Below are 16663 nucleotides of genomic sequence, written 5' to 3'. Positions count from 1 at the left end.
TTCATTGCAGCCATTTGGTAAATTCTAAAAAGTTCATTTTTTTTCTCATTAAAGTTCACTCTGCACCCCATCTTGACTGAAAAAAAACAGAAATGTAGAAATTTTTGAAAATTTATTAAAAAAGAAAAACTGAAATATCATATGGTCATAAGTATTCAGACCCTTTGCTCAGTATTGAGTAGAAGCCCCCTTTTGAGCTAGTACAGCCATGAGTCTTCTTGGGAATGATGCAACATGTTTTTCACACCTGGATTTGGGGATCCTCTGCCATTCTTCTTTTCAGATCCTCTCCAGTTCCGTCAGGTTGGATGGTGAACGTTGGTGGACAGCCATTTTCAGGTCTCTCCAGAGATGCTCAGTTGGGTTTAGGTCAGGGCTCTGGCTGGGCCAGTCAAGAATGGTCACAGAGTTGTTCTGAAGTCACTCCTTTGTTATTTTAGCTGTGTGCTTAGGGTCATTGTCTTGTTGGAAGGTGAACCTTCCGCCAAGTCTGAGGTCCAGAGCACTCTGGAAGAGGTTTTCATTCAGGATATCTCTGTACTTGGCCGCATTCATGTTTCCTTCAATTGCAACCACTCGTCCTGTCCCAGCAGCTGAAAAACACCCCCATTGCATGATGCTGCCACCACCATGTTTCACTGTTGGGATTGTATTGGGCAGGTTATGAGCAGTGCCTGGTTTTCTCCACACATACCGCTTAGAATTATCACCAAAAAGTTCTATCTTCGTCTCATCAGACCAGAGAATCTTATTTCTCATAGTCTGAGAGTCCTTCATGTGTTTTTGAGCAAACTCTATGCGGGCTTTCATATGTCTTGCACTGAGGAGAGGCTTCGTCGGGTCACTCTGCCATAAAGGCCCGACTGGTGGAGGGCTGTAGTGATAGTTGACTTTGTGGAACTTTCTCCCATCTCCCTACTGCATCTCTGGAGCTCAGCCACAGTGATCTTGGGGTCCTTCTTTACCTCTTTCACCAAGGCTCTTCTCCCACGATTGCTCAGTTTGGCTGGATGGTCAGGTCTAGGAAGACTTCTGGTGGTCCCAAACTTCTTCCATTTAAGGATTATAGAGGCCACTGTGTTCTTAGGAACCTTGAGTAATGCAGAAATTCTTCTGTAACCTTGGCCAGATCCGTGCCTTGCCATAATTCTGTCTCTGAGCTCCTTGGGCAGCTCCTTTGAGCTTATGATTCTCATTTGGTCTGACATGCACTGTGAGCTGTGAGGTCTTATATAGACAGGTGTGTGCCTTTCCAAATCAAGTCCTATCAGTTTAATTAAACACAACTGGACTCCAATGAAGGAGTAGAACCATCTCAAGGAGGATCACAAAGAAATGGACAGCATGTGACTTAAATATGAGTGTCTGAGCAAAGGGTCTGAATACTTATGACCATATGATATTTCAGTTTTTCTTTTTTAATACATTTGCAAACATTTCTACATTTCTGTTTTTTTATGTCAAGATGGGGTGCAGAGTGTACTTTAATGAGAAAAAAATGTACTTTTTAGAATTTACCAAATGGCTGCAATGAAACAAAGAGTGAAAAATTTAAAGGGGTCTGAAAACTTTCCATTCCCACTGTATATCCCCTTTTCTTTGTAATTTGTAATTCAAGTCGTGAAGAGATCTCTTGCTGTATAGTAGACTGCCTTTACATGCTACACAGACTTGTTTTAAATTATTTTCATTCTGACAACAGGATGCAAGAGACTGTATAAGACATATTGTAATGGGATGGAGAGACCTGTAACATTGAGACAATGCTTTTCCATGTACCCATGATTTCTTAGAAGGCAAAATTCATCAAAAGTAAAGAAATGATCTATTGAGCTCTATTGTAGACTATGACTCCATGTTTCACATTCTTGTTTCAGTTTATTTTCATTTTGGCTTTTGGGATCAATGCATGGAAGATAGAAATATGTTTACAAGTTAATCCATGGTTTCCTAAAAAAAGCTATTCAGACTAAATAGAGAATAAATCTGTTGGCTCTATAGTACACTGCCTCTTTATGTTTCACAGATTTGTTTTAGATTGCTCTCATTTTGGTAACAGGACGCATGAGACTGTACAAAAAATATTGTAATGGGATGGAGAGACCTGTAAGTTTAGGGCAATCCCTTTGCACATACCCCTATAATTCATAAAAAATAAAGAATCAATCTGTTTGGTCTATCGTAGACTACATGTACATGTTACACAGATCTGTTTTAGATTATTTTCATGTTGGCTTTTGGAATCAATGCATGGAGGATAGAAACATATTTGCAACTTAATCCATGGTTTGTTAGAAGACACAATTTACAATATGAAAAGAAGAAATCTGTCAGCTCCATAGTAGACTGCTTCTTCATGTTACACAGACTTGTTTTAAATTATTTTCATTCTGGCAACAGAAGCAACAGACTGTATGGAGCCCTTAATATTGTATGGAGGCATATGTGGGGCCCATTATACTGTATGGAGGACTATGTGGGGCCATTATACTGTATGGAGGACTATATGGGGTCATTATACTGTATGGAGGACTATGTGGGCCCATTATACTGTATGGAGGACTATGTGAGGCCCATAATACTGTATGGAGGACTATGTGGGGCCCATTATACTGTATGGAGGACTATGTGGGGCCATTATTCTGTATGGAGGACTATGTGGGGCCATTATTCTGTATGGAGGACTATGTGGGCCCATTATACTGTATGGAGGACTATGTGAGGCCATTATTCTGTATGGAGGACTATGTGAGGCCCATTATACTGTATGGAGGACTATGTGGGGCCATTATTCTGTATGGAGTTCTATGTGGGGCCCATTATTCTGTATGGAGGACTATGTGGGAGCCATTATACTGTATGGAGGGCTATGTGGGGCCCATTATTCTGTATGGAGGACTATGTGGGGCCATTATTCTGTATGTAGGGCTATGTGGGGCCCATTATTCTGTATGGAGGACTATGTGGGAGCCATTATACTGTATGGAGGGCTATGTGGGGCCCATTATACTGTATGGACGACTATGTGAGGCCCTTATTCTGTATGGAGGACTATGTGAGGCCCATTATACTGTATGGAGGACTATGTGGGGCCATTATTCTGTATGGAGGGCTATGTGGGGCCCATTATTCTGTATGGAGGACTATGTGGGGCCATTATTCTGAATGGAGGGCTATGTGGGGCCCATTATTCTGTATGGAGGGCTATGTGGGGCCCATTATTCTGTATAGAGGACTATGTGGGGGCCCATTATTCTGTATGGAGGACTATGTGGGGCCCATTATTCTGTATGGAGGACTATGTGGGGCCATTATACTGTATGGATGACTATGATGGGCCCATTATTCTGTATGGAGGACTATGTGGTGCTCATTATACTGTATGGAGGACTATATTGTCCGGTCTAAAATGAAAACTGTTGAATCCCCCCAAGTCCTGCATTGTAGAATTTACAATAGATATTATTCATGTAATGTAAGAAGTAAGTGAAATCTTCGGCATTGTACCATACCTACATTTCTCTGTGGGATCTGTGCATCATGAATGGTGGTATGTGTTAAAGGGGCCACTGAGACTCTATCGCCCGGGGCCCACGAAAACCTGAAGCCGGCCCTGCTGGGGGGGATATGTTACATTAGGGAAGCCCTTTCCATTCACTCATAAATTTTCTTTGCAGCTTTTCAGCAGATAGACCCTCGGCGATCAGCTGATTACTTGGAACAGAAAGTGAGAGTTGTAAGTAGGGAAACATTGTGAATCATATAGTATTGATATAGTGTGGTGTCACCACCAGCGGATAATTGACGACATAGGTATCGTGAAGTCTTGAATTTTATATATCACAGTACTCATTAAGGGTTAAACGGGGAACCAGGGATTTTCAAAAAATACCTTAACAGCTGCAAAAGTGCTAATATAAAAAATAAACATACTGCATCCTCTAAATCCCTGTGTCGATCCAGCGCTGACTCTCCTGTGGGAGATCTCCTGAAAGAGTCAGCAAATCCCTCTGTGGCTGCAGAAGCCTCCCAGGAGCTTTCCAATCATAATGTTTCTCTGGAAGATTTCTGTGCATGGTATCTATCTATCTACAGTAGGGAAAATAAGTATTTGATGCACTGCCAATTTTGCACGTCCCCCCCCCTACAAAGAATGGAGAGGTCTGTAATTTTTATCGTAGGTACACTTCAACTGTGAGAGACAGAAACTTAAGAAAAAATATCCAGAAAATCACATTGTATGATTTTTATTAATTAATTAGAATTTTATAGCATGAAATAAGTATTTCATAAAATAGAAAAACCCAAACTTAATATTTGGTACAGAAACCTTTGTTTGCAATTACAGAGGTCAGACTTTTCCTGTAGTTCTTGACCAGGTTTGCACACACTGCAGCAGGGATTTTGGCCCCCTCCTCCATACAGATCTTCTCCAGATTTTTCAGGTTTCGGGGCTGTCACTGGAAAACATTGAGTTTCAGCTCCCTCCAAAGATTTTCTATTGGGTTCAGGTCTGGAGACTGGCTAGGCCTCTCCAGAACTTTGAAATGCTTCTTACAAAGCCACTCCTTAGTTGCCCTGGCTGTGTGTTTTGGGTTATTGACATGCTGGAAGACCCAGCCATGACCCATCTTCAATGCTCTTACTGAGGGAAGGAGATTGTTGGACAAAATCTCGTGATACATGACCCCATCCATCCTCCCTTCAGTATGGTGCAGTCTTCCTGTCCCCTTTGCAGAAAATCACCCCAAAGTATGATGTTTCCCCCACCATGCTTCACGGCTGGGACGGTGTTCTTGGGCTTGTACTCATCCCTTCTCTTCCGCCAAACACGGCGAGTGAAGTTGATACCAAAAAGTTCTATTTGGTCTCATCTGACCACATTACCTTCTCCCATGCCTCCTCTGGATCATCCAGATGGTCATTGGCGAACTTCAAACTTGTCTGGACATGTTCTGGCGTGAGCAGGTTGATCTTGCGTGCGCTGCAGGATTTTAATCCATGACGGCGTAGTATGTTACTAATGGTAATGTTTGAGACAGTGGTCCCAGCTCTCTTCAGGTCATTGACCAGGTCCTACCATGTAGTTCTGGGCTGATTCCTGACCTTTCTCAGAATCATCCTTACCCCACGAGGAGAGATCTTGCATAGAGCCCCAGTCCAAGGAAGATTGACAGTTATCTTTTGTGTCTTCCATTTTCTAATAATTGCTTCAACATTTGTTGCCTTCTCACAAAGCTGCTTGCCTATTGTCCTGTAGCCCATCCCAGCCTTGTGCAGGTCTACAATTTTGTCACTGGTGTCCTTAGACAGCTCTTTGGTCTTGGCCATGGTGGAGAGGTTGGAGTGTGATTGATTGAGTGTGTGGACAGGTGTCTTTTATACAGGTAACAAGTTCAAATAGGTGCAATTAATACAGGTAATGAGTCCAGAGTAGGAGGGCTTCTTAAAGAAAAACTAACAGGTCTGTGAGAGCCAGAATTCTTGCTGGTTGGTAGGTGATCAAATACTTATTTCATGCAATAAAATGCAATTTAATTATGTAAAAATCATACAATGACTATCTATCTATCTAACTATTGTCTGTCTTTTTATCCACAATTGCATTGATCGGGATAGGTAGAACTAATAACACAGCTTCTGTTATTAATCTTCCCACTGTCTAGGGTGAGGATGGCGTCCCGGTTTCTCTGGTTGCACCATATGATCTCCTGACATTCACCAGTAACACTGGAAGCGGAAAATCTATTCTCATTATAACTTTTATTTGTACTAAATAATTCTCTAACAACTTTTCATTGATCAGACGGCCGAAGAACAAAGACCGGATTAGACGGCTTTGGGGATCAACACATGGAGCATAGAAATGTGTTTGCAAGTTAACCCTTGATTTTCCAGAAGACACAGTTTATACCCGCAAGAGATTAGGACTATTATACCCGCAGTCTGGGGAGATTGTGAAATGCTAGTTTTCTATGATTATTTAATCTTACTCTAATTAAAAACAAATGAATTAATTATACTGGATTAAAATGTGGCCGTTTTCTCCAAATCTGCACTGCACCTGTTCATTAGCTTTGTCTGGTACTGCAGCTCAGAACCATTGAACTGCAATACCACATATGCCCTGTGGACAAATGTGGAGCTGTTTCTGGGCCTTGATATTATATTTCCAGCTATGCTGATCTTCATAGTGGTGGTCCTTTTGCTTATCAAAATGATAGCCGGCGGTGTTTTAAAAAGTGATTTAAAGTAGCGGTCCCCTATTTTGACATATCCATTACGTAAGCCATTAAAGGGGTTGTCTGGGACTTTTGAATTGATAGCCTATCTGTAGGCCAAGATCTGATTGGTGGGGGTGCGATATCCGGTATCCTCTTCGATCAGTTGATCCCGGCTGCCGAATGTGCTGAGTTGCAGAGCCGCACGGCACAGCTACGTTAATGGTATGATGGCCACAGATGGGTACTGCACATCCTCCCCATGTTCGAATCAATAGGGGGCGGATGTGCAGTACCTGGCCGCGGCCACCATGTAGTTGACGGAGCTGTGACGTGCAGATCGGCAATTCAACCAATCCGGTCGTCACTGGCACCAGGGACAGCTGATCTATCCTTCAGATAGGCCATCAATATAAAAGTCCCAGACAACCCCTTTAATATGTGATAGATGGGGGTCACACCTCCTCACTTTGAAAGCCTGCTAGCCAATTTTGCAAAAGCGTCCAACCCTACATTCCTGACAGCATAAGACTAGTCCTCATTCTCAAGATAGGTGGGACTGGCATCTATAAGATAATCATGCATAGTTATCCAAAATAGGAGTTCCTCTTTAAAGGGAAGCTTTCATCAGAAAATTACCTCTTGTTTAAATTAGGTTTTTTTGTGTGCTAAAAGTATTTTTAAAAACATTTTGCCAATGTCTTTTTTTTTTTCATATCTTGATCTTTATTGAAAAAAAAAATAATAATCTTGCAATTGTCAAACTGGCCACTAGGGCTTTTTAAAACTCTTACTTCCTGTCCTTGCAAGAAGAGTTTTTAGCAGACTCTTTATCAACAGAGGGAGGAATACAATGACACATCTATACACAGCTGTTAACTCAGAATCCACCAATTACAATAGGTGACTTCACAGCTCACCTCCTCCCCTCCCTTCACAATTACTTTTTTTACACGTTCATTAGATGCTTTAATACAAAATATAAAGTCAGCGTCTGTTCATTTTGACTACATGCATGTATTGTTTCCTGAAACAACAGGAAGTTAGAGTCTCAAAAATACCCAGTGGCCTGTGTGAATATTGCAAACATTTTTATATTTTTTTTAATACAGGTTGTGATATGGGGAAAAATTGCCAAAAAAACAAAATTATATTTAATACAAAAAAAATGATTTAAACAAAAGTTAATTTTCTGAACTTTAACTTTTCTTCTTTTCTGCTGGGAGATTTTGACGTCTTGATCAATGTTGTCATTGTGCCTAAAGAATGTATAAGAGAGGATCTTCTTAAAACAAAAGAAATTTGCATATTCATTTCTATTGTATACTCACAAGTTTGGGGAATGATGCAAAATAATTGTCCAGGTTTGCATACAGAACTGCAGGTGTAGATCACAGATAGCGCCTAAGGGCTCAGGCACACATTAACGTCCTGTACGTGGAGAATCCTTATGCATCCCATGAAATCAGAGGAGTAGACGGGTACAATAAGGTCTCATGCACTTTTAAGGCAACCCTTAGAGCCTGATTAGGTGGTGTCGGACACAAGGATTCTTTCTCTGTATCATGCACAACCCTCTTAAATGCCTTTACCTTAAGGCATGTTACTTAAATTTGCACTTGGCTCAACATATCCCACGATGATCAGCTGTTAAAAAAAATTGATTTTGTGATACTCTGTCAGAAGATGTTTTTGTGTCTCTATATGGCCACCCAGTGGTTGTGATGTGGATTGCGACCTGTTGTAGGTTTCATCAGCATATTGCAATAGTATATTGAATTTGAATCTTAAGACATTTTCGGAAATTTACGTAAAAAGAAGAGACGACGCATCTGTAGAGCTTACGACTGCTCTAGAAAATTAGTTTAAACATTTGCCTAGAAATATTAGTATTATTATCATTTTCGGATATATTTTTTGGATTAATTCTACTTTCAAGTCTAGTTTTCCATCTTTAGCTCAGCTTATTTCACACACATTCTAATCACAATGGATTTTAATGCAATTTCCTTTGGTGAAAGTCCCAAAAATCAACTCATTCATTGACATCTTCATCTTCTGATGCTTGTAGATCAGTTAAGAGCAAAAGACTCATTTATTTCCCTGGTCGTAGGCAAAGATAATTTCCTTCTCGGTGATCAATATACTGAGCAGGTGGGGAAACAATGGAGCCTGAGATGATTGCAGACTTTGAAGAAAGCTTCGATTTCCATGTGGAAGCCATGGGGATCTACTGCATTATTATTACCTTGATTGTCAAGAGGTTTAGAAACTGGAATGACTTCTTAATAGCTGATCGTTTGAAGACAGGAATGACTTGTTTATTTCTGGTCATAAGGAGACAAGAAAGGTTAATTTAAGGCTGGTTTTATGGAGATGGGAAGGATTCTTTCAATGCCGGTCATATGGATTTGGCAAAGGTTTGTTTAGGCCTGATCGTATGAAGATGACAATGTCTTGTTTAGGGCTGGTCCTATGAAGATGGGAAGAGCTTGTTTAGGGTTGGTCATATGGAGCTGGCAATGGCTTGTTTAGGGCTGGTTGTACGGAGATAACAATGGCTTCTTTAGGGCTGATCGCATGGAGTTGGGATTTGCTTGTTTAGGGCTGGTCGTATGGAGAAGGCAATGGTTTATTTAGGGCTGGTCTTATGGAATTGACAATGGCTTATTAAGGGCCAGTTTTATGGTGATAGGAATGGCTTGTTTAGGGCTGGTTGTATGGAGATGGCAATAACTTATTTAGAGCAGGTTGTATGGAGAATGCAATGGCTTGTTTAGTGCCAGTTGCATGGAGTTGGCTTATTTAGGGATGGTGGGACAGAGATGAGAATGGCTTGTTTAGGGCTTGCCCTCCTATGGAGATGGCAGTGGCTTGTTCAGGGCTTTTCGTATGGAGATGGAAATGGATTGTTTAGGGCCAGTTGAATGGAGATGGCAATGGCTTGTTTAGGGCTGGTCATATGGAGGTGGTAATGGCTTGCTTAAGACTAGTCTTATGAAGGTGGCAATGGCTTGTTTACGGCTGGCCGTATCAAGTTGACAATGGCTTGTTTAGGGCCAGTAGTATGGAGATGGCAATGGCTTGTTGAGGGCTGGCCATATGGACGTGGTAATGGCTTGTTCAAGGCTAGTAATATGGATGACAGAATTCCAGTTGTCCTTTTACAGTTTGACCCCTAATGGCTGCTATATCTGTTGTTCACCTTAATAATTGTGCTGCAATCCCACTCCTTACCACTGGAGGCTGCTGTTGTGTTCTGCTATTGCCCTTTAGTAAGATGGCAGATTCTGAACCTGTGGGATCCATCTTGTTTTCTGTTTGGGCCTGCTAAAAGCCGCATGGATCTTTCACTCATTGCTTGAGCATTGTGTCTAGCTGTTAGCCTAGTTTCCAGTCTCCAAGCTCCTGAACATTCTTACCTATATTGTTCTCACCTATCTATGGATTGTTTCCTACAACTCCTTTTGCTAACTACAAGAACTTATACTACTTGCTGATCCTGATTGTGCTCCTTCGGCCACTGGTTTTCAGCAGTACTATGCCAGTATCGTAACAATGGAGATGGGAATTACTTTTTCAAGTACAGAAACAATATCTCATCCTAACTTGTTAAAGACAGAAAAAGACTTGCCCCTAAATCCAATAGAGAGACAAAGACGTTCCTACACTTCCTGTAATTTATCTAGATGTTTCTGCTACTAGAGAAAAATTAAACTTGAGACACCTAGTAAATTTTTGGTATACGCCAATATATTTTTTTGTTTTAAAATCATTAGCAGAATGTTTATTTATCAAATTGTCCATTAAATGAAATAAAGTTTTCTTAAAGTACTAGGAGTATTGCATATTTCAGATGACTGAATATAGTGAGCATGACTGACAAACGTGGAGGGTTAAAGATGCCCCGAGGTGAATGTGGAGATTCATAGGTTCTTAGTCTTACTTTGTAAATGGCTCCAATTCCTTATGTATCAACGTTTTGAATGGCTGAATATCACCTGGTTAATTTCTGGATGGGGCAAACACACAAAATGTTTCTACCGAAACCGAGGACTTGTTATCTATGACCTCCACCAGTGAAGCAGTGACATTTTATGGATTAAATAATTATAAGCTGCATGAATTAATTATATGTGAATTTATGAAGGTCATTCCTAGTCACAGCTGCTGATTAGAAGCAGCTTTACTGGAACTAGTAAAAAGATTCCCCTGGGACGAGTTAAATAGTCCTCAGCCTCCTCATCAGTGTAAATGCTTACAGACCAGGATAGGATTACACTGCAACGCAACGGTTTACTGCAGCGCAGCCAATGCATTACATCATATTAGTTCTTTCTTCCACTTTATAACATTGTGATAATTTTGGCATTGAATAAAGGATTTGCTGGAAAATAGTTCCAAAAATGTGGAGGAATTTATGTGAACACCTTAAAATGATCATCTTGTGTATAAAACCCATTTTTTAGAACCCTCTTAGGACATGCTGAGTTAATGGAGGGGAGGTTCCCATTTAGGACCCTGAATTATTAGCACACATCCCATCCATGGGTTATATGGGCAGCCCATTGATTTCTTGTAATTTGGCATTTCAGGAAAATTGCATATAACGTACCAATGGACGGTGTACCCTGATCGTCTTGTAACCCCCACTGACCAGGGTCATCACTGGTGGGTACAGAGAGAACAGGGCCCCTGTCCAAGAGCAATTTATGGGTCCTTCGCAGTCAAATATCTCATCATAATGCACAATTCCACCTGTACTAGATGTGAAAGTGGTCACCTTTTCCTTTTGGTCTGCACAGGTTGCACCAATGATGTCTCCGCCCCTGAGGATCCTTGTAGATCCACTTTTGGTCTTGTATTGTGTTGGTATGTGATCAGTGCTGTGTGTGAAGGGGGCTGATTAACTAATCAGTTCAATAGTTAAGCCTGCCCCCTTTTCTGCTTTTGCATCAGCCATGACAGAGAAGGGGGCTGACTTAGCTATTAACATCAATATCAATAATCAATATCAAGTACAGCTGCTGAGAGCATGGACCAGAACAGCATCCGGAATAATTGAACTATATTAATAAGTTATCTGAGTTACAAAATTAACCTATAAAATTAATATATTTGATTATTATTTCATGTTTTAGGCCCATCATTTTTTTGCTGATTAATTTCCTAATATACTTTTATAGAGAATTAGGTTCTGTTTTTTTTTCTGACATACAGCTCCAAATCCCCTAGCTGTAAAAATAAACTGTCTACCAGCAGTTGCCACTAGAGGGAGCTCCTTGCATACTTCGATGTAGATACAGTATGCAGTAAGCCCCAGAGCTCCCTCTAGTGGTGACGGCAGGCGACCAAAATGTTATATTTTTATCGTGATGTCTATGATTTAGAGCTCTGTAAAATAAATACAAAGCTTTACCCTGCAATAAAAATGTATTAAGAAATTAATCAAGCCAAAATATTAGATATAGATTAAATAATGATCTTTATAGATAGACATTCAACTTTAATCTGTAGTGGAAGGTTTGGAGGAGATAAAAAATTTTAAGGAACAGTTTCCCTTTAAGACGACTTTTCTAAAACTCTAAATTGGTCGATGGATCATATAAAAGTGAAAAATGCAATCTAGTAACAGGAGGTAGATGGAGAATGGTAGTAAAGGGGATTAACGCGGCACGGCGCCGGCCGCAACCGCAGGTGGCGGTGATGCTGTGTGTGTCTTGTCATTGTTAAGCGTGAAATATGCCTACTTTCAGGGATGTCTACTATAATTAATGGAATTTTTGGCTTCAGTCCATTTTTGAAATTGGTTACTTTAGGTAGCTCCTGGAGCTTCCAGACAAAAAAGTCTTAAAACGCGCTCTTCACCTTACAATCAGCGCGCTGATGAAAATACTCAGGGGGCTTAACAGTAAATGCAGGTTCATTAGATTTTATGGTGGATACTGCTGTGAACACCACGGGCTGATTAAAACAGTTTTGTAGACGGTGCGAAGGCTTTATTGGAAATTAACACGTCCTTTCCTCGCTTGTTTTTCTTTTTTTCATTGCAATATAAATGTTGCCTATTATTTTTATAAGGGTTTTTTTATTCTTTTTTGTTCCTTATCTTACCTTTTACGCAAGGTGCGTCATATCAGCTCATGCCCAAGGGGGGTTTAGAATCTACTTAAAGGGGAATTTGTTTATTTAAAGATCAGAAAAGTGGAAAAAAAAGACAAAGGAGGAATTAATCAAGATGGTTTAAACGTTAAAGGGAACCTGTCAACCAGAAAAAACGTTACTAACCTGCAGATATGGGTTAATCTGCAGGTTAATATGGTTGTGAACCTGCCCGGCGCCTGCACTTTGACCATCGCTGCCGGGAGGAAATTAACTTTATTCCCCCCAGCAGCGTTTGGGTTTCAGTCACGGGTGGGGGGCACCGGCACGGGTTCCACCACTCTATACACAGAGCGGTGACGGAACCTGCACCGGTGCCGCCCCCATAACTGGAAGCTGAACACTGCTGGGGGGAATAAATTTAATTTCCTCCCGGCAGCGGGGGACTAAGTGCAGGTATCGGGCAGGTTCACAACACTATTAACCTGCAGATTAACCCCATATCTGCAGATTAATAGCATTTTTTCAGGTGACAGGTTCCCTTTAAAAATTGATACATCCGGACAGATTCACTATAATTTGCACCAAAAAAAAAGTTTTTTATTTTTTCTATTAAATGTACTCCGATAAATTCACCTCCTAATGAGTTTGGTGCATCATATCGTAGTGAACCCTAGATCAAAACTGGTAAATGGAAACTACAGTTTTGATGAAATACTCCGCCACACCCTGCATAGTTCTTAAAGGGGATTTGTCCATTCTGCTGATATGTCTGTTTAAATAAATATCTGCATTCTTCAGGAAGTTGCAATTCTGGAACATCTTTTCTTATAACTTTATATTATTCCATTCCTTTGTTATCTTTCCTGGAAATATACATCTAAATCAATTATATAGTGTCTATCGGGGGTGTGTCTCTGCACAGTCTGACATTGTCCAATCAGTGCTGGCTCTGAAGGGTCACACCCCCAACTAGTAACACCCAGTGTCAGATCTATCCATAAATATTCAGGCGGAATAACAGAGAAATGACACAATGTAGAGTTTATAGGGGGAAAAATAATTCTTATGGGAATACAAAATTTTACTAACACAGGTTAGGAGTGGTGACAGGGGTCACCATCAACAGTTAAATCCCCCATAATAGCAGCACTGTTTCTCTGATGCTACCTGTTCACTTGGTGGCAGCAATAACATGCCATGTACGGGCATAGCTGCTGCATCCAATCACTGATCTGAGTACCAGTGATTGGCTGCAGCGGTCACATGTATCATCACCACAGCCAAGTAAACAAAAAAATGCAAATGCTATAGCATCAGACCACTCATGCTTGAACAGCGGAGGATTCAGTGGCCAAGTGTCTCCTGATCTGACCCCAACCGAATACTTATGGGGAATTCTGGAGAGACATTTTGTCATCACTCTCCATCCGCCATCTAGGATCTAGAAGAGCTCGTTCTTGAAGAATGGAAAAAGATAGATTCTTTTTCACTCCAGACCTAGAAGACTTGGTGCTGTCCTCATGGAAGTCATGTCCAGTGCCGGACTGGGTTGCCATGGACCCACCAGTAGCATTAACTCTGGGGACCCACTGTTCAGCCACATGCAAATATTACGTTACCCTCAGTCACAAATTTGCCTATAATTCTATATAATAATAATAATAAACGGGGTAGTTTGCTAGATGAATGTTGAGTTGGTGCCCTTTTCTGTACATAGTGAAACAAATGTATTGTGGCAACTACTTCTCATATCATTAGTAGACAGCCCATTTCTGTATGGGGGCCCACCGTAGGATCCTCCTGTTCTCCGGTGGGCCAGTCCGAGCCTTGTCATAGAAAATACTAGATGTAGTAGTTTTTCAGGTGGCGTCTACTTATTTTTGCATCAACTAATTAGAGTAAAACTGAAGATTTTGTAATGAAAGTTATATTATTAACCTTACTTTCATGTTATGGGTTAACAAAAAGTTCTATAAGACTCAGTCTTATCAAACTATTTAAAGGCGGGGTGTACTCATTTATGCTGAGCATATACATGCTGTATATACATGTTGGTCATGTACACATAACATAAGTATATGCTACACACCTATATAGACATATACCATAGAGAAGCTACACATAATACTAACAATGGCACATGGTATATGGAGAGTGTGATACCCAATTTGTATCGTAGTCCAGAAGTTTCACGTTAGAATTGGGTTCATTAAATCCGGGGTCAAAAAAGTAAAGTCCCTTTAAGGACAAAACAAAGGACCTAAAATGTAATAAATGGAATTGAAAATCCCAAACAATACATCTTGTGCTCTCAGTCCCTGCAGTGCAATTTACGGATTTTGAGTCTAAAAGCATAAAGCCCCCATTAGCGTCTCCCGTTGCACAGACAACTTTGAGATGAGCCGGGATTCACGTCTGCAGAATTACAAAGCATTAATCACTTAAAGGAAATAGGATAAAAGCTCGGTGCATGCGCTGCGTGTCAGACCTTCACACCAATTATGTTTGTTTGTTTACCAAGGCGCTTTTCCGAATGCCCTGAACAAAATTTCTTCTTATGGAACATGGAAAATTATTATTGTTTTCTTTTTATTCTATAACAACTTGCTGTGCGGGTGTTGTAGGATGCGAACGCTCTGCAGGTTTTAAATGAACTAGAGTACCTCTGAGCTGAAGTCTAAAGTCACAAGAAGATTCTGCTGTGCTCTAATCAATGTGATTTTCATGTATCGGGTTTCATTATTAGAATAGTTGTAGTATTATAATGCAGGCATGGCTTCACAGCAAAAGACATAATTCTCTTTTTTTCTAACACCTTAATCTTCTAACTGCATCATCCTATTCCCCCATTCCCTTCTTCCTAATTTAGTTTTTGATTATGTAGCAGAGTCAGGTAGGGCAGTGTTAAGTCCTAGCTCTGCAGGATTTGATTAGATGCACCTGCCTAGCTTTTTACTAGAACCAGGACTTGTGTTCACTAGGTGTGTCAGTCTGCTGGATGAAACAGAGTCGAATGTGCTGCTGGTGAGTGAACAGCCAAAATGCGAGCTATAGCTGGGAGAGAGACATGTCAGGATCTCTTCTCTGAATGGAGACTGCATGGGTGAGCTAGGAAAGCGGAGCAGCCTGTGTGTTGGAACTGCAGAGAACTGTGTGGAAGCTGCAGCCTGTTCGGTGTGAATTGTGCCAAGAGTTGAATACTTTTGTTAGGCGATGGAGACTGCAGGAGCTCAGGCTGAAGGTGATACCGAGAATGGTGGGAGTGGGCCTCTTCTGTGTATGAAGTTTGCTCCAGGATTAAGGACTGTAATCTGCTTGGGTGACCACACACTGACATACTGTATGTGCCCTGCTGAGTGTACTGTATATATTCTGTGATACCTTTGTGCCCAGAAGAGGCTGTTCTTGGTTGTTGAATTCCTTAGAGTTTTATGAAAGCAATAAGATTGTACATGTTTGGAGCAAACCATATTGCGTGTGTGAACATTATCTAATACCTACGTGAGAGAGTGAATCCCTACAATTGTTTTCTTTCCTTTTGTTGAGGCCACTATAACTACTATATGTACTTCAGTACTGTATATTATCATAAATTGTTGGCAGAAAACGTACTAATTTGCACTTCACAACCACTGGTGGTCACATATAAACACACATAGCATATAAATCTCCCGACAGAGTGCTATAAAATCCTGTTGTTTTTTTCTAAGCTAATGTCAAATTTTAATTTGGCAGACTTATTCAAATTTGGCAGGGATTTCGATTCAAATCAAAAAATGCATTTGATGAAAATTTTATTTGACATATAAGGATGTTTATTATGCTTTGAATTCTCTGCAGACCCCAGAAAATAATAACCGTAGGGTTAAAAAATGTACAGTTATATGAAAAGTTTGGGCACCCCTATTAATCTTAAGCTTAATGTTTTATAAAAATTGGTGTTTTTGCAACAGCTATTTCAGTTTGATATATGTTATAACTGTTGGACACAGTAATGTTTCTGCCTTGAAATGAGGTTTATTGTACTAACAGAAAATGTGCAATCTGCATTCAAACAAAATTTGACAGGTGCATAAGTATGGGCACCCTTATCATTTTCTTGTTTTAAATACTCCTACCTACTTTTTACTGACTTACTAAAGCACTTTTTTTAGTTTTGTAACCTCATTGAGCTTTGAACTTCATAGCCAGGTGTATGCAATCATGAGAAAAGCTACTTAAAGTGGCCACTTGCAAGTTGTTCTCCTGTTTGAATCTCCTCTGAAGAGTGGCATCATGGGCTCCTCAAAACAACTGTCAAATGATCTGAAAACAAAGATTATTCAACATAGTTGTTC

At 40.4% G+C, this 16663-nt stretch overlaps 1 protein-coding gene across 1 annotated transcript in view; it reads left to right on the top strand.

The window, feature by feature from the left end:
- DCC (DCC netrin 1 receptor) overlaps positions 1-16663 on the top strand; it is a 1219041-nt gene that overhangs the window by 26512 nt on the left and 1175866 nt on the right. The gene's annotated exons all lie outside the window — the stretch shown is intronic.

This window comes from Phyllobates terribilis, unplaced genomic scaffold (genome assembly GCF_046119375.1).
Source record: "Phyllobates terribilis strain yellow unplaced genomic scaffold, ASM4611937v1 Scaffold_1__5_contigs__length_1240528914, whole genome shotgun sequence".
NCBI lineage: Eukaryota > Metazoa > Chordata > Amphibia > Anura > Dendrobatidae > Phyllobates > Phyllobates terribilis.
The sequence above is the reverse complement of the archived record's forward strand: the minus strand, read 5'-3'. Positions and strand labels throughout refer to the sequence as shown.